Source organism: Trachypithecus francoisi, unplaced genomic scaffold, assembly GCF_009764315.1.
Source record: "Trachypithecus francoisi isolate TF-2019V2 unplaced genomic scaffold, Tfra_2.0 Lachesis_group1, whole genome shotgun sequence".
Taxonomy (NCBI): domain Eukaryota; kingdom Metazoa; phylum Chordata; class Mammalia; order Primates; family Cercopithecidae; genus Trachypithecus; species Trachypithecus francoisi.
The window spans coordinates 7428365-7447721 of record NW_022681454.1 but is presented as its reverse complement, the minus strand read 5'-3'; the positions used below and the strand labels follow the sequence as shown (position 1 = coordinate 7447721).

Below are 19357 nucleotides of genomic sequence, written 5' to 3'. Positions count from 1 at the left end.
GTTTTGGCTTTCAGCAGATGCTAGCAGCACAGGGGATACGTTGTAAGGCCAAGGGCAGCCCAGGGCAGGGCATATCGCAGCAGACACCTGGCTTGGCCTGGATGGTTGGGGAAGTTCTCTAGTTGCCGTGCTGAGCTGAGTCCTAAGGCGCATGTAGGGGAAGATGTGGCATTCCAGGAGTGGGAACAGTACACAAGAGTAGGAAGATGGCATGGCCGACACAGGGCCCTGCAGTTGGTTAGGAGGCTTGGATTACCAGAGCCTAGAGAGTTGGGAGAGGTGAGGGATGGGGCAGGGATGGGTGTTTGGATTCCAGCCACGGGCCAGTGGGCAGGATAGGGCCCCAGTCCCAGTCGACACTGGGGAGACAAAGGAGGCAGCAGCCTTTCACTGGGTGGCTACAGCTCTGAAGGCCAGTAGGTGCCCAGATCAGCACAGACACAGACACCAGGCTTGGGCAGCAAGCCTCACCTGCTAGGGGACCACATGCTGGGGTCTCCTGGCTCCAGCCAACAGCACAGGAGGGGCCTCTGCAGCCACAACCCATCAGACTTGGGGAAGGTGGGGGCTGACGTCGTGAGTGGTTTCGGAGCTTATCCCAATTTCCCTGCAGTCCTGCCCACTCTGAGACTCGTGGCCCTTCCCCCTGACTTACAAACCCGGACCCAGGAACTTCTGCTCAAAGAGCATCGGTGATCTTGGGCTCAGGCAGCCTTCATTCTCTGTGTATGGGCCATGGAGTCCAATGAGAGCAGCTGCTGGCAAATGTGAGTCTGCAAAAAGCTAAGCTGTGCGGAACCCAAGCAGACAGCAGTCGCATTTCACCTTTTGCTGTGTGCCAGAACCTGCTTCAGTTTGGATTCTTCCTTTTAAAAGGAAATGAGAATGAGACATCCTTCCCTGTGTCGTTTAGGAGTTGCGTCTGGCTGCTTTTAGCAGAAACCCCACCGTATAGGAGCTTCAACCAAGTAGATGTTTTCTTTCTCACATGGAAATGTGAATTGATGAGGGAAATGCAGTTGGCCTATGGACACCATTGAGATGTGTCATCGGGAATTGGAAGTGAGAGTGAGGTTGGCATAGTTTACAGGAGTTGGCAAAAAAGAAAGAGGGGAGAAGTCATGTGTTCCTGACAATGGGGAGCCAGGGAGAGCATGGCCATGGGGGAAGCTGTTGGCTGGGGTCTGAGCTGCAATTTCTGCTTCTTCATCCTGTCTTTGCTCACCTAAGTGCTTCCTCCATGGCCCTGATGGCTGATAGGCCTCCTGTCACAGCAGGCATACAGGCTTACTGCCATATAAAGCTATCCAGGTGAGAGGGCTTGGCTGTGTCCCCCAAGATGCTATATGAGCATCAGCCGACTCCATCTCCACCTCATCTCGTGGGAAGAGAGCCATGCTCCATCTACCCACAGCCCTCCCTGCTGCAGTTTCTCAGCAGTAAAAAATGCCTATGAGAAGCTGATTCATGATGCATGATTGCCCCAAACCAAGCATTTTTCCTTTAAACAAACAAACAAAAAAATAGTGAGACCTGTTTATCCTCCACTTCTGTCTGGAATCCCATGTTAGAGGCACTTGCTGTCCTGACACTTGAGTAGCTGGAAAATTAAATCGAGCACCTTCTTCCCCACTTGAGCAGTGTGGTGAGTCGAGGGCTGGTGGGAGCCAAGCACCAAGCTGTGCTTGTCATCATGCTCCGCCTGGCCCACGTCCCTGGTGCCCAGGAGTTCTGCCTCCTTTCAGTCTCCACAGACCTGGCCCTCAGCCTGACGCTGACTGCTCCTGCAGGACGTGCAGGCTCCCTGCATAGTAGGGGCTGCAGAGATAAATCACACATCATGCAGGAGTGCCAAAGTACAGGGGGATGATCAAAATTGCCTGGGTGCCTGATAGCGTCTAGAGATGCTGCACCCAGCCATCAGTCTGACACCGACTGCTCCTGCAGAATGTGTAGGGGGTTGCCGGCTCCTTGCATGGTGGGGGCTGCAAAGATAAATCACACATCATACAGGAAGGCCACTGTCCCAGGGAGGCAGTCGGAATGGCCTGAGGGCCTGTTAGCATCTAGAGATGCTGCACCTGCTGCAGGTTACATGGTGTCCCTCAAAAGATGGATCAAAGCCCTAAGCCCCACTACTTCAGAATGTGACCTTATTTGGAAATAGGGTGGGTGTAAATGTAAGGAGATGAGGTCAGACTGGAGTAGGGTGGGCACCTAATCCAACATGACTGGTGTTTGTCCTGACAAGAGAAGAGATGCAGGCATGGGGAGAAAGCCGTGGGGAGATTGCAGTGATGCAGCTACGAGCCAATGAGCACCCAGCTTTGGCGGCCGTCCAGAGCTGGGAGGAAGGACTGGAGCGGATTCTCCCTCAGAGCCCTCAGAAGGAGCCAGCCCTGCCCACACCTTGATTTCAGCCTCTAGCCTCTAGAACTCTGGGGAATACATTTCTGTCATTTAAAGCCACCCAGTTGGTAGTACTTAGTTATGGCCACCCTGAGACACGAATACAGCCAATACAGCTCCCTAATGCATTCCTTCCCAACCAGAAGCTGAGAGAATAAGCATGGGGATCTGCATTTGAATATATCCTAAGCCATTCTGATGCTTAACAGTTTGGAATCTTCTGTAGGAGACAAGGGTGTCTAAGTGGTGCATCCTCTAGGGGGTTCTGAGTTGAGTCACAAGGACCCTGTCTAAAGCTGCGAACCCTCCCAGCTCCGGCTCCTTTGCCCTCAGGTATTCATCTGCAACTCCTACATTGAATTTATCTTAAAGATACATTCCTGCTATTCATGATTTTAGCAAAAGTCTACTGGCTGCAGGATGCTCCTAGGGCCTTCACTTCCCTGCACAGCTGACTTCCTCTTGCATAGGCCAAGTATGCTTCCTCAGCTAGAGAAAGCTCTCGGGCAGAGGGACGGTTCCTGCAACTCCCACTGTGGTAAAGACACCATCATCTGCATGAAGCAGCAAGTGGGAGCTGAGAGGACATGGGCAGGGCATCCACTGTGTCAGCCCTGCAGGACAAATTCATTCAGTCATTTGACAGCTAAGTCATAGTCCTGGAGTGGGCCTCCCACGGAAATGAGTCTTCAGGACCTGTGTGCTCAGAATGCCCATAGCCTGCAGTGGGGAGGATTACCAAACAGTGCGGTGTGTGTGCCATGAAGCAGACACACAGGGGCCACCGTGGGGACAGGAGGAGGTGCCATGGGGCTAACCTCTCTGGACGCTTGTTTTTACACAGAGAACAAAATTAAAATCAGCACTGCCGAATTTTCTGGAAATGTAGCTTATTATTAGCTAATGGTCTCAGCTGGCAAAAGGCCACTGAGCCAGGTGGAGCATCTGCTCCCAGGGCTGGTCGGGGCTTTGAAGGCCTTGGTAGCTGAGACTTCCAGTGGGTTGAAAAATGCACTGGGGGGCCTGTCCTCCTATTCTTGGCCAAAGATCTGAGCAGGGCTGATTTTTCCAAGAGGTCTTTTCAATAGCATTTGACAACATTTTGCAGAATAAGAAGCTCCTGGTGAGGAAGGAATTTAAGGGGTATTTTCTATCTTTGCTATCTCTTGGAGAAACAAAAACAGATTTAAAATCATATAAAAGCTACCCTTGGAGTCCTTGAAAATATCACATTTAAAAACTCTAATATTGAATTTGTTACACCAAAGAATACTATTAATACCAATAACAATCATCATTTGTATGTGACTTTATGGTTTTCGATCATGTTCCTTTAATCTAGGGTTTCTTAACCTTGGCATTGACTGTTGACATCAGTTATTGGTTGTGAGGGCCGCCCTGTGCATTGCAGGATATCTGCAGAATCGCTGCCCTCTACCCACTAGATACCAGTAACACCTTCACAGAGTGACAACCAAAAATGTCTCCAGATGTTGCCAATGTTCTCTGGCAGGGCACAATCACCCCCAGAATTACTATTTTTTCTTCTCCCCATTTTGTGCATGAAGTGTTAGGTTCAGAGACATTGATAGTCGTTTGACTAAGGTCTCACAGCCATCCAGTGGCAGAACCAGAACTGAATGTAGGTCTGACGGCTGGTGGAACCCTCTTTCTAGCTCTTCTCGGCCAATCTCAAGAATCAACGGCTTTGCAAACATTATTTTCATGAATACCTATTATTTGTACGTATATGCTGTCCTTTGAGGCAGAAAGTATAGATTTCTTCACGTGGGATCTTTTCAGGTCAAAATTCTTTTTTTTTTTTTTTTTTTTTTTTGAGACGGAGTCTCGCTCTGTCACCCAGGCTGGAGTGCAGTGGCCGGATCTCAGCTCACTGCAAGCTCCGCCTCCCGGGTTCACGCCATTCTCCTGCCTCAGCCTCCCGAGTAGCTGGGACTACAGGCGCCCACCACCTCGCCCGGCTAGTTTTTTTGTATTTTTTAGTAGAGACGGGGTTTCACCGTGTTAGTCAGGATGGTCTCGATCTCCTGACCTCGTGATCCGCCCGTCTCGGCCTCCCAAAGTGCTGGGATTACAGGCTTGAGCCACCGCGCCCGGCCAAAATTCTAATATCTTTTCCCCAAATGCTTAATAAAGTTTTTCTGACCTCAAATTCAAGTATCCCAGGGAATGGCTTTGATTGGCCCAGCTTGGACCAGGTGCCGTTCCCTGGGCAAATCAAATCTGGCCATTGGAGGAGGGTTATGATTGGTGCTGCCTGGACCAGGTGCCCTCCCTTAGACCAGTGGCTATGACCTAGAAGGGAAGGTCTATGAAAAGGTGGCAGCTCCTGCTTAAACCCAATGTTAGAAAGACAAAATAATGGCAGTCCGCTCCACTCGGAAAATAAAGTTGCTAGTATAGGGTTCATGGTGTCCAGGAGATGAAGAATAGAGAACAACAGATGCTGAGACCTGGACAAGGTAGTAGAGAGAAGGCAGCGAGTCTCCTCACCTGGCCCCTCTGCTCCCAGCTCTGGGCAGGTGGAACACAGTAACTAGAGATGGATGGGGGTGTCGGGAAGGAGAACTTGCAGGGAGGGCCAGCTGCCCAGGCATGGAGGTAGCAGCCCCACAGTGGACGGCTGACTCGTGTAAGATACAGAATACAAGCAGTGAGGTGTTCTGAAATAAGCACACGGGGCAACTAGTAACTTCTCTTATGGGTCCTTAAAGTTGATTTTCACTGCTTAATCTAGCTGTTATCACACACCCTGGCTTCTTATGAAAAAGCCTTAGACTCTCTGCCTGAGACCCCTGTGTTGTGAATTGAATTGTGTCCTCTCAAATGGCTTAAAACCCTCAAATGGTTCATTTTCTGTGTAGAGACACAGTCCAGAGGTCCCGATGGGAAGTCTGGCTCAGAATGGCACAGAGTCCATTATTCACCACCCACTAGCATCTAGATCCCCAGATCCCCTCTCTGAGCCCATAACCAGGTACAAACGCACAGTTTCAGTGACGTACAACAACCAAGTGTGCTCCTTGTTCATGCTGTATGTCCATGGCAGGTCACCTGGGAGTGCAGCTCCCACATCTTCCTGCTGCTTCTCACTCCAGTCCATATGGCAGTGATCGTGACAGAGGGAAGAGCCCTCTGGAGAGTTTTGTCATTGGGAATTACACGCTCCGGCCAGATGGTAGCACACGGTACTTCCATTCATGCTCACTGGCCGGGACTAGTCACATGGCCTCACTTAACAACAAGGAAACCCAGAGATGCAATACTGCCGTGTGCTGGGAGCAGGGGCCAGAGTGTGTGTTGAGGACCCCTGGTGACTGCCCATCCATCAGGCCCCCAGTGCAGGTCCTTCCAGTGCCCCCACTCACACCAAGGAGGACCCAGCAAACCTCACCCTTAAGCCAGCTGAGGCAGAAAAGCTCAGCCTCACCTCTGAGTCTAGGAAGAAATCAACTGGTATTAGTGCCCAGAATGGGGCAGTGGAAAGAATGCTTAGCTGGGAAGAGGGGAAAAGCAGAGTTCTGCATTTGAACTCTCGACTCCCCTCTGAAAAGCCATGTTGCCCATCCATTCTCACCCTGAAAATAGGCCTGGTTCACTTTTCTCCCAAAGGATGGATGTAGGTATTAAATGAGAAGGTGTGGAATGAAGAGACACTCAACAAATATCAATCCCCCATGACTCAGAAACCAGAGACTGCTGCCCTTCTGTTCTGCCGGAGCCGTCTCATTTGCAAAGGGGAGGAGAGAGGGAGAGGAGAAGATAGTAAGAGAATCCTTGGCGTTTTGCATTGTCTTCATTTAGCACCCAGGGTTTGGCTGACTCCAGCCAAAGACTCCCTCAAATGCATTCTGCTTCAGGCAACAGCAGATAAGACTGGCAGAACCTTAATGATTCTGGCCAAAGGCTGTTATTGAATTCCTGAGATCAGAATTGCATACAAGATTATCTCCCAATAACTGTTGAGGTTTAAAAGTGGAGCCGCCAGTTACACTGAGTTTTTACTTAGGAAAGAGAAATCTCCGGGAGACTGGAAAGATATTGTATTAGAGTCCCAGAGAAAACACTCAAAGGATAATTTACTTAGAAAGAATCGTTTACATGGGGTGGGTACAGGGACACCACAGAGGCTCTGCAGTACCCTGGGGCTCCATAGAAGCCAAGGTGTTACTACCTGGAGGCTGGAGGAGATGAGGGGATGGAGAGTCTCCATCAAGGGGCTGTCTTGATTGGAGCAGTAACTTCCAATATTCCCAGCAACTCCAGGCGGCAGTGCAGGGAGGAAGCTAGGGAACCAGTGCCCACACTTGGCACCCCTTGCTCTCTATGATTTCTGCTGGGGCTTCCCATTGGCCATGCCCAGCTGGAAGCCCACAGGCATGGGCACCTAGGCTATGGCTCCTCCAAGTCAGAATTCCAGGCTGACAAGAGGTAAAGGTGGTGCAAAGTGGATCCAGGGGGAGGCAGGAGATAGTTAGTCCAGGGGAGTTCTTTTTTCTTCTTTTTTTTTTAGATGGAGTCTTGTTCTGTCACCCAGGCTGGAGTGAAGTGGCATGATCTCGGCTTACTGCAACCTCCGCCTCCCGGGCTCAAGCACTTCTCCTGCCTTAGCCTCCCAAGTAGCTGGGATTACAGGCGTCCACCACCTGTAATCTAATTTTGTATTTTTAAGAGAAGCAGGGTTTCACCAGCCAGGCTGGTCTCAAACTTCTAACCTGAGGTGATCCATCCGCCTCAGCCTCCCAAAGTGCTGGGATTGCAGGCGTGAGCCACCATGCCCGGCGTAGTCTAGGGGAGTTCATTGGAGGAATATCCCATGAGAAAGAAACTGGAATCATCCAAATATTTAATAGTTCCAGAAAGCAGACCTAAGGCCAGTGGAGATGGAGCTCTTGGGCAGCAGATTTCGCCATTTCAATTCTATGTGAAGGAAAAGTTTCTCAGAACTTGAGCTCTTCCCAGATGGGATGGGCGGCCTTTGGAGGTGGAAGCAGGTAAGACTGGCTGGATCTCTGCCAGGGATTCTGGAGAAGGGATTCTTGTAGTGTGTGCACAATGGAACTGAATGACTTTAGCTTTTTTCTCTTTCAATATCCACCCTCCATTTCCAACTCGATTACCATTATTCAATTTGGTATGTGTCCTCCCACAGCTTTCCAGTAATTTCAACTCTGTGTTTGGGATTTTTTGGGGGGTTTTGTTTTGGGGCTTTTTTAACGACAGAGAGGCAGGATATGTAAATGGCTAAAAGCACACACTCTGGAGCCAGACTGCCTGGGTACAAATCCTGATTTTAGCTTTGTGGCCTTAGACCTCAAACTAGTGCCTCAGCTTTCTAATTGTAAAATGGGGTATTAATATGTACTTTATAGGATTATTGTAAGAACAAATGATACTCATGCTAAGCATTTAACAGCCTCGGTGACAGTACTACCCAATGTTTCCTAGTAATATTAATTATGTATGTAAAGGTAAACTAAGGCTGGAGCCGAACCAGGAACAAAGACACAAGGCAAATGGCAGTGAGAATAGCCTTTATTAGGACTCACGGGTGAGGTTCCTCAGTCCAAACGTGCGGGCCGAGGAAGTCGCGCTGAGGGAGGAGGGTGGGGGCTTCTTACAGCCTGAGAGGTAGGGAATTCGGTTGTGCAAACAGGGCCTGAGGGGTCTTGAAACTACTAGGGCAGGAGCTGAGTAAGGGTCACGAGGAAGGGGTCTTTGGAAACTGTTAACCGAAACTGCTGTTTATGAGCTTGTGGAATGCAGGTGAGCTGCAGGTCATGGGGGAGTGTGGTTGCCCAACCAGAACTCTGACGCATGTAAGTCTGCAGGTGTGTACAAAGGTGAAGGGAGTCTTTAACAAAAGGCCTGCTACGCCAGGTAACGCTGCCATGTTGGGTCTAGATTCCTGCCTAACAATGTACAGAATTATCAGACCAATATAGTGCCATTCAATTAAGTATTGTGTCAAACATTATTGTCTTTTCATTTTTTAAATCAACACACACACACACAGACACACTGTTGACAAAAAGAGTCAAACTCTGTGAAATATTTGAAGAGGTTTATTCTGAGCCAAATATGAGTGACCATGGCCCGTGACCCAGCCCTCAGGAGGTCCTGAGATCATGTATGTGCCCAAGGTGGTCGGGGTACAGCTTGGTTTTAAACGTTTTAGGAAGGAATGAGACATCAATCAAATACGTTTAAGAAATACATTGGCTTGGTTCAGAAAGGTGGGACAACTCAAAGCAGGGTTGGTGGGAGAGCTTTCAGGCTATAGGTAAATTTAAACATTTTCTGGTTGACGCTTGGTTGAGTTTATCTGAAGACCTGGGATCAATGGAAAGGAATCTTTAGGTTAAGATAAAGGATTGTGGAGGCCAAGTTTTATTGTGCAGAGGAATCTCTGAGATAGCAGACTTCAGAGAGAGCAGGCTGTAAAATGTTTCTTATGGGACTTGAAAGGGTGCCTGGCTCTTAGTTGACTATCTCCTGGATCTGGAAAGAAAGGAAGGAAAACAAAGGGGAAAGGGAATTCTCTATAAAATGTGATTTTTCCCACAAGAGACTTTGCAGGGCAATTTCAAGGTATGACAAGGAAATATATTTTGGGGTTAAATCTTTTTTTCCTTGTCTCTTAATGTTATGCCAGGGTCAGATTGAAAGTAAATCATGATACATGGGGTCAAATAAAATCCATCTGATGAGAATTTATGATTTATAGAGCATGACTCCCCAGACTCCTTAGATAGGAATTTGGGCAAGATAGAAAGGCAGAGCTTAGTCCTACACACACACACACACACACACACAAATAATAAACCGCCTATCCCAACTCTTTGAGCCACAAGAGCGAAAGCTTCATGTATGTTGACTTGCCAGTGTCCACACAGCCTCCCAGATTGCCAGTGCTGCAAATGGAAATCCAATTTTTGTCCTACTAGGATGCCTTGTAGGACATTTAATTACAACGAGCTTCCTTCCGTCTCACAATGTTGAGACAGAGTTTGCCAACCTGTATACACACCCCCTGCTAATGAAAAGTAAAAACCACGCTGGACCGTTTATTCTCTTACTCACTTTCCCATCTACTCAGCACACATGGATGGTGCACCAGCCCCAGGTGCTAGGGGCTGTGAAACCACAGGTGGGACAGTAGAAAGACACTGTGGTCCTTGCCCAGTAGAAGAGAGACCCATCTCTGACCAGAGACCAGGTTACCATTGCCAGTTCCATGCCCTGGTCTTCCTTGGCTTTTGGACCTCTCTGGAGACCCCTGTGACTCCTGGGGCTGAATTCCATCCCCTTCGCCTGTTTGTCTGCTCACCCACTTCAGGTCCTGACCCTCAGACACTCTTGTATATACTGCCTCCTAACACTTTCCATTCGTTTGGGCCTTCTGCCCTGACCCCCCAGGATAAGGCCTGCAGAACCAGTGGGGGTGGAGGGGCATCATGAGACATTCATTACAGTGATGGCAGGAAATTAGCTTTACTGATCTTCATTTTCTCCATCTGAAAAATGGGAGTATGTCCACGCTGTAATTATCACAAAAATAGCTGCCCTTCATAAAGTACACCCTACAGTGCAGGCCGATGACACACATTCATTCATCTTACCCTTTAAGGAGGTATCGTTGTCCCTGTGTTAGAGATAAGGCAACAAGGCAAAAAGAAGTCAAGTGAGCTCCCCCAGGCAACTCAACTAGTAAACAGCAGAACTGGGATTCTGATCTAATGCTGCCAGACTCCAAAGCCTGCATTCTTCCCACTATATCTCACTGCCACTCAGAATTCTACAGAGCCAGGAAATGTATAGGGAAAGAACAAAAGAAATGATATGAATGGGTATGGAAGCCTTTTTAAATGTTTTTTTTGTTGTTGTTGTTGTTGTTGTTGTTTTTGTTTTTGAGACGGAGTCTCGCTCTGTCGCCTGGGCTGGAGTGCAGTGGCCGGATCTCAGCTCAATGCAAGCTCCGCCTCCCGGGTTCCCGCCATTCTCCTGCCTCAGCCTCCTGAGCAGCTGGGACTACAGGCGCCCGCCACCTCGCCCGGCTAGATTTTTGTAGTTTTTTAGTAGAGACGGGGTTTCACCGTGTTAGCCAGGACGGTCTCGATCTCCTGACCTCGTGATCCACCCGTCTCGGCCTCCCAAAGTGCTGGGATTACAGGCTTGAGCCACCGCGCCCGGCCAAATGTTTTTGTTTTTTAAACCACACTGGACAAAGCAAGCTGGTTTCTCTCATCTAGGAGGCCAGGCCTCACCTGTGGGTAGTCTGCTGTGGATTGATGTTGATGTTAACTGACTCCATCCTAGATGTGTGTAAAAGCTCGATTTGAGGTTTATTGCTGGACATTTTATTCTACTCCTACATAGTACCCTGCCTTCAAAAATGCCTCTAGCCTGATTTATCACAAATTTTACTATGTGTCCCACTCTCACTGATTGAAATTCTCTGTCACAGAGGATTTCCTTCTGGCATCTCATGGTTGAATCAGGAGGATAAGGGCACACACATTCATCACTCAGGATTGTGGTCACAAAGCTGGCAATTAATTTGATAAGCTGTCTGAAAAACTAAATGTGCCTGCCATTGAGGAGATAACTAGCCAATGTGTATCAGTAGAATTGAGCTACCCCTAGTAATATATGCAAAATCCCTTTTCATTTCTTCCCGAGTTATAGATAACTGGACTGTGGGCTAGTCCTATAACTGAGCTCTCAGGGCCAACTGTAAGTGCTTCATACCTTTGTCTTGGTTCATGGATTCCTATTTGAGCAATGCAAGCATATCTAATTCCTTTGGAGCATGGAAAAGTCATCCCATGCTATCTTCTTTCCAGGTCCAGATTGAATGACCCAGGATTCAGTGGGAAGAGGCAGACTGCCCTGGGTTTGAATTCAGCCTCCCAAAGTCGCATGATTACTAAGTGGCAGACCCAGGGTTAGGACCAGACAGTCTGGCTTCAAGCCTAGGCCCTTAACACTGTGCCATGCTACTTCGTTCTGCAGAGACTTTGTCACCATGAATGCTCACTGTTTGCTCTCTGCCCTGCTCCCAGTCCTTTCAACAGTGAGCCTGGCACACAGATTATGCTGGTGGAAAGGAGGAGGGGAAAGATGGGGGAGGGAGGGTGGCATCAGCAAATGGGTAGATAGTGAATGATAACAGTGATGGATGGATGGTGAGTGGGTGGATGAGTAGATGGATGGGGGTTGTGGACAGATGGATGTATTGATGGGTGAGTGGATGATGAATGGGTGAGGTGTATAGATGAATGGATGGGTGAATATGCAGATGGGTAGGTGTATGGGAATTGGACAGGTGGGTGGGTGAATGTGTAGCTAGATTAAGGGGTGTTCAGGCAGTTGGGTGAGGGTGGACAGGAGGGATAGATGGATAGACATATGAGAATGGATAGATGGAAGGATGGGGTAGATGAATGGGCAGATAAGTAAGTGGATGGATGAGTGAGTGGATGGGTGGGTGGACAGATAGAAAGATGGGGTAGATGAATGGGTAAATGGATAAGTAGATAGATGTATAAATAAGTGGGTAACAAATGGATGAGTGGGCAGATGTATTCATGGTGGTGGATGAATGGTGGTTAGGTGGACAGTTGAGAGTACAGATATAAGAAAAACACAGGCTTTGAAGCCCCCTCAGAATTAGATTAGAATCTAAGCTTTATAAGCCTGCAGGTAGATGGGTGGATGCCTCTAGAAGAGTATGTCCTTCTTGATTCTGCCTCCTGGCTCAGAAATAGAACCTGGTGGTGAGACATTGCCCACACCTCATTTAGTTACTGTTATAGCCCTCCAATACTCAGGGTGACAGTGTGCCATGTGTCAAAGTCTAATAAAATATATAGATAAATCTCTAAAATTAAAATATTTTAGGATATCTGTGTTAGTCTGTTTTGCATTGCTATAAAGGAATACCTGAGACTGGTTAATTTATATAGAAAAAAGGTTTATTTGGCTTATGGTTCTGCACTCCATACAAGAAGGATTGCACCAGCATCTGCTTCTGGTGAGGCCTCAGGAAGCTTCCAATCATGGCAGAAGGCACAGAGTGAGCTGGAGTCAACCATGGCAAGAAAGAGAGTGAGAGAGAGAGAGGAGGCGCTCCCAGGCTCCTTTAAACAACCAGCTCTCACATGAACTAACAGTGAGAACTCACTTATAACTGCAAGGACAGCACCAAGCCATTCATAGAAGGATCCACCCCCATGACCCAAATACCTCTTACTTGAAGGTCACATTTCAACATGAGATTTGAAAGGGACACACCTCCAAACAATATCAGTAGCCATCACCCAAATAGCATACATTGTACCCATTAAGTAATTTCTCAGCATCCATTCTAAAGCCCTGACTTCAGGAACACTGTGCAATCTATCCATGTAACAAAATTACACTTGTACCCCATAAATTTATACAAATGGAATTTTAAAATCAAATTAAAATATTTTGTTTGGGAGGAAAGAATTGCAATTCAGGGCATACATGCAGATCGGGTGGTCTTTAGTATGTCCAAAGAACAAAGAGAAAGTTAGAGGTTTCATAAGGAGAAATGTTACATATTGCTCTTTGAGAAATTTCATTGGCACTAGTAGGATGTTGAGGAGTTGGCAAGTTCTGATTGTTAAATAATAGCAGTGGGCAAAACTAGTCTTAGAATTGCAGCAGGTCATTTACTCTATTTCAGTTGGGAATGACAAGAATGACCCAGTTCATATGATTAGTTTTTGCGTGTTCCCTTTTTGGTCTGAAGCTCTGTCTCTGAAAGTGTCATTGATCGACCATGCTGTAGTTAGGCTTAATTATCCCTCAGCTCCAGGATGGATCTGTCCCAGTTGTCTCTGTCCCATGTTGCAGGGAAGATATGTGGGTCTTTGTCAGGGATCCAGACCACAGTAAAGTAACAAAAAGGCCAGAAGGAAAAATCTTCTCAGAGTGAGTTTGTCTGTGGTCTAGTATTGATTTCCATCTTATTAGTCCACGGGCATGAGCAGTCATCTTGAAGTGTTGAGTTAACATGATCCTGTTAGGAGAGGTGGCATCACAAAGATTGGAGAGGCAATAAAAGTTTAAAAATTATAATACAATTATAATAAGAGAAATAATTAACAACAATACAATTAGTTTGTACAATGATTTTGAACTCAGAGCCCAAGCCTAAGGGCAAAAAACTAAAATCTAAAGACCGTGGGGGAAACTGGGTGAGACGTGTTGGAGCCATTGAGTCACATTTTATGACTGGGTTGAACTAAAGAAGAAAATGTCAACTTGACAAAAGAAATCACCAATATAACTTGACCGGAAAGCTGTGCAAGGGTTATTGTCAAAGCTGCCTAGAGCAATTACTTATTGTGAAATGTGAATTACAGCATTATCCTACCAAATGAAAAAGGTAGCATCGGGGAGGGAAAGAGTCTCATTCTGATATGGAGTCTTGTGCTGACACCTTAGGATAAGCTGTTTACAGTGTGGAAAACACCCCCTTCTTATTTTGGTTTGCAGTTTAAATGTCTCTGGTTATGGCATCAGGAAGCTTGGTGAACCTTCTTTGTGGCCCACACATGAGGCATGAAACCTGCTCCTTAAAATGTATCTAGTTTCAGTGTATCAGGCTTTAGGAACAAAGCAAGTCTCATTTTAGTAATTTTATTTAAAAAAGAAAGAAAGTTGAATTGGAAGAATTCCAATTTAGGACCTAGGCTAGTCTATAAGTAGATAACAAGAATTCAAAAACAATGTACAGAGTTACAACCCAGTAACAAGTGTATTATGGTTTTTCTTTGGAAACTTTTTCTCTGTAGTGATCATATAGGGATCTCAGATTTAAAGTCTCTTGAGGCTAGAAAGCCACACCAAGGCAGACTTTAGATTTTACTTAGAGTCTTGTATTAGTCAGGGCTGCCTAGAAGGACAGAACTAACAGGATTTATGAAGGGGAGTTTATTAGGAGAATTAACTCACACGATCACATGGCCAAGTCTCACAACAGGCCGTCTGCAAGTTGAGGAGCCAGGAAGCCAGTCCCAGTCCCAAAGCCTCAAAAGTAGGAAATCCGATAGTGCAGGCTTCAGTCTGTGGCTGAAGGCTCCAAAGACCCTGGCAAATGTAAAACTGGATGTCCAAGAATCTAAAAGCTGAAGAATTTGGAGTCTGATGTTCAAGGGAAGGAAACATCCAGCATGGGAGAAAGATGGAAGCCAGGAGACTTAGCTAGTCTGGTCTTCCCATGTTCTTCTGCCTGCTTTTATGGTGCCCACCCAGACTGAGGGTGGGTCTGAGTCTCCCATTCCACCGACTCAAATGTGAATCTCCTTCGGCGACACCCTTACAGACACATCCAGGAACATCCTTCAACCCAGTCAAGTCGACACTCAATATTAACCATCACAAGACTTAAGGTTCTTGGGCCCACCAGGAAGTGACAGTTGTTATTTACTCATTATAAGATGGGGATGCTTAAAATCAGGTACTTTGTGCATATTTTTAATATGACATTTCAGTCAAAACCTTGATAATATACCCCATGTTTGAAATTGTATTCAACTATAAAGAGAGGGCAGAATTTTATTGGATTTATGCAAATAACCACATTACCATATGAATACTCACAGCTATTTCTATTATATGTAGAATTTTAAGAAAATAACCAGAATTATGCCTGATAACCTATCAGATTTCTATGAATTTACATAATTATTGAAACATTCATATCGACATGTCCATAAATGTAAGTGAAATAAGATCATTTATCATTTGACAGTTTTTCTTATATGATTTATCAGATAAACCTAATCATTTACTGCCTCTGCAAGATGAGAGATGTATCCTTTGGTACCTTCCAGGTGTCCAACTAGAAAACCCCAAAGTCAATTCTAAGTTAAAAAAAAAAAAAAAACCAAAAAAAGAAAAACAAAAAAACCCTTAATGTAGGATGTGATTATGGGGAAGTTTGTTAAAGATCTTAAAAGGCTCAGAACATTTGATCAAAACAGAATCACATGTCACTGTAAAATAATAATCATTCACTTAACCAAAGCGACAATCAAAAGACTCCAAAAGCAATACAGAAAACTACAAACCCTTTCAAAGCTCAGTTTTCTTATGCAATAAAAACCTAATAAAGGCCACTCAGAAAATTATCTTGTTAAAACATAAAATCTTTCTGTCTTAGGACAAATACCAAAAAGATAAAGAAAAACCTTCTGCAGTATGATTGTTTCTCCTTATAGGAAGCTCATTTAGATAACCTGGAAGTATAGGACACAGAAATAATGTATCCAATGATATGAGTATACACTAAAGTATAAAGGAATGCAAACAAGAAAACTAGTACCTTAAGCAGAGGAATACATGGCTCTGAGTAACAACATTTGAGGTTTCTGGTTATGACGAAAAACTCAGACATATCAAGAAAAACCAAGAGTACAGAATTAAGTTATACTGAAGAAAAACATTGCCTTTTTTAGACCTTCAGATAAATGTTCCAGCATCAGGCCATAACAGCAGAGTTAGAACCGGAGAAAGATTTCATGGGAGCTGACAAAAACATTGAAGGAAAAAATTCTCATCCCAGGTCTTCTGAACGGGAGAAAAAACTGAGGTCAAAGACGTATGACTCCGAAGGCACATACAGGGAGGTATAGCAAAAGTTGAACCTCTGAGAAATTTCAAAAGTAAAACATTACCTCAAGAATGAAATGACCATTTTGAATGAAAAGAACAGCACTTTTAACCTGAAACTAGGGAAATTAAATAGATCTCAGGAATAAGATTACTGTAAAGAAACAGATCTTAGGCCAGGTGTAGTGGCTCACAACTGTAATCTCATTTGGGATGCCTGAGCTCATGAGTTCGAGACCAGCCTGGGCAACATGGCAGTGAGGCTAAGGTGGGAGGATCACTGGAGCCCAGGAGGTTGAGGCTGCAATGAGCCAAGATCACTCCATTGTGCTCCAGCATGGGTGACAGAGGAAGACCCTGTCTCAAAAAAAATATATATATATATGAAAAATACCTTAGAATTGAAAATCAATGTAAGATTCGCAGGGTGCAGTGGCTAATGCCTGTAATCCCAGCACTTTGGGAGGCTGAGGTGGGCAGATCACGAGGTCGGAAGATTGAGACCAGCCTGACCAACGTGGTGAAATCCTGTCTCTACTAAAAATACAAAAATCAGCTGGGCTTGGGGGACGCATGCCTGTAATCCCAGCTACTCAGGAGGCTGAGGCAAGAGAATCATTTGAACCCGGGAGGTGGAAGTTGCAGTGAGCCGAGATCATGCCACTGCACTCCAGCCTGGGCGACAGAGCAAGACTCTGTCTGAAAAAAAAAAAAAAAAAAGTAATGTAAAATTTTATGGTGTAATGGTGAACACTCTGGACTTGGAATCCAGAATTAAAAATAAAAACATCTTGCAATTTTATTAAGAGCAGATCAATACTTCAAAAACATCTTTTTTAACTTAAATATAGGGAACCTTTTTTTGTAGTTTTTTGCTGATGTATTTTGAATATCAAAGCTCAATTGTTAGAAAGGTTATCATAAATAATTCCTTTTAATTGTAGCCAACTTGACCACATACAACATTACTTTCATATGTTTCCCTTTCACAGGCCTTTCTGTGACTCACACAGACCATGCATGACATGCCTTAAATATTCTGCTTTGTCTTCTGCCTCCTCCTTCTTAAACAACTCAGTCATTTTATTTTAGGATAAAAATTTATCACACAAGATTCTTTCTTATTCAAAATTAGTCTCTTTTCTTTGCAACCTTCCTTACCAAAAATTTACCTTCATATCTATAACTTTCTTCACATCTTTCTCTCCTACTTACTGATTCTTTTATATCTTGTTTCTGTTTTCTTGCTAGATCTGTATTTTAAAACCACCTTTAAATAGCCTCTGAATTAGACAAAACATTTTTTCTCAATAAAGAACATATTTTGTCTTTCTTATAATTGTTATTAAAAACTTCATTTTTGTATATTTTATATATTAATTAAAATTTTTAACTCTTAGTAACCTTGAATTTTAGTAAAACTCTAGGAAGCAAGATCTTTGTCTGTCATGTATCAACATTGTGAATGAGAACCAGTTTATAATTTGAAGTCTTAGTTGAAAATGACCCAGACATTTAATGAGTACCTATTAATTAAACATAACCTTAATATTTTAAATCACATGAAAAGTTTATTCATAGACATTTGTCCAGTTTACATTTTTCTGCTTTATAGCTTACCTAAATTACTTATGAGAATTGAGATATCAGACAAAGGTAATCATCATTTCAAGTTATTTCTCTATTAATAATTTTTTAGCCTGTAAATATCAATTGTTTACCGAAGCAAAAACCCTAAAGTTAAATGCATGGTGTCCTGTCAATAACTCAGAAAATATGTCTGCTTTTATTAAATTAGCAATACTAAATTAATTCTATTCATCAAGTAATTGCAGGAAGATCATTTTGTTTTAGGCTGGGTTCATAGCCTTATGATCTTAAAACGTATAGAAAAAGCAAAATATAAAACTGACAAGTAAACCCAGGCAAAAAAAAAAAAATGTATGTAGACAATTATGAAGATATTTTAATTTTATTTCATTAACAATTTTATTTTTATTTATTTACTTTTTTTTTTTATTTTTTGAAATGCAGTCTTGCTCTGTTGCCAGGCTGGAGTGCTGCGGCACAATCTTGGCTCACTGCAACCTCCACCTCCCAGTTTCAAGCGATTCCCCTGCCTCAACCAACTAGTTTACCAAAGATTTACTTAAGTGACATGAACTTTATAAAATTGATTAATTACTGTATATTTTATATGAGTGCTCATTTATTTAAATCAGTCAAAATAAAATTTCTTAAGAGATTTCTGGCTGGGACAGAAGATACCATGTAATCTGTATATATATACATAAACACATCTAGACATATATACAAAAAATGAAGATCTTGTGCTTTTTATTTTAGAATTTTGTCATGGGATGGTAATACAAACTCAATGGTTTACAAATGATGGTTGGATCCAAGTTATTTTTTGAAAAAAATGAGATAAGACTAAATTTTAAGAATTTTTTTTAAATTAGGTAATCTTTTTCTTTCTTTCTTTCTTTTTTTTTTTTAGACAGTCTCACTCTGCCACCCAGGCTGGAGTGCAGTGGCATGATCTTGGCTCACTGCAACCTCCACCCACCAGGTTCAAGCAATTCTCCTGCCTCAGCCTCCCGAGTAGCTGGGATTATAGGTGTGCGCCACCACGCCCAGTGAATTTTTGTATTTTTAGTAGAGATGGGGTTTCACCTTGTTGGCAAGGCTGGCCTTGAACTCCTGACCTCAGGTGATCCACCCACGTCAACCTCCCAAAGTGCTGGGATTACAGGTTTAACCCACCACACCTGGCCTATTAGACAGTCTTATGAAGGCTGTGAACCAAATTTGGGGTAAGGCAGTTTAAGTTGCCAATATACTGAATTGGACAAAGAATAATGTGACTAAATTATGTCAGGAGGCCCAAAAGATAAGTTATTTTATTATAGCAGAGCTTGTACCATATTTTCCTGGTCTTAAGTCTTTGTCCTTGAAGATCAAAATGTTGCAGTTCCTTTTTAGTATGAAGAGAATGTCTTTTACATGGAAATTTTTTCTTTGCTTTAAAAAAAAACAGCATGAAGATCAAAGTGATTTTATCTCATTTCTGCTGGTTTGCAAGTGTTCTTCATAGATGTTATGTCAGACTAGCTAAGGAGTTTTGGACAAAGAGAGTTTAGCTTAGAGAAGGATAAAGAAAAGAAATTGTGAGAAGGATGGGAAGAGCTCTGGAGAGAAAAGAATTTCAACTAGTTTTAAGACAGTATATTGTAGTGAGGTAATCTTTGAGTACTGAACAATTCTTTTTTTTTAGCCT

The 19357-nt window shown here is 44.1% G+C and overlaps 1 protein-coding gene across 1 annotated transcript in view; it reads left to right on the top strand.

The window, feature by feature from the left end:
• Positions 1-19357, top strand: part of STK32B (serine/threonine kinase 32B) — a 438704-nt gene that overhangs the window by 406794 nt on the left and 12553 nt on the right. The gene's annotated exons all lie outside the window — the stretch shown is intronic.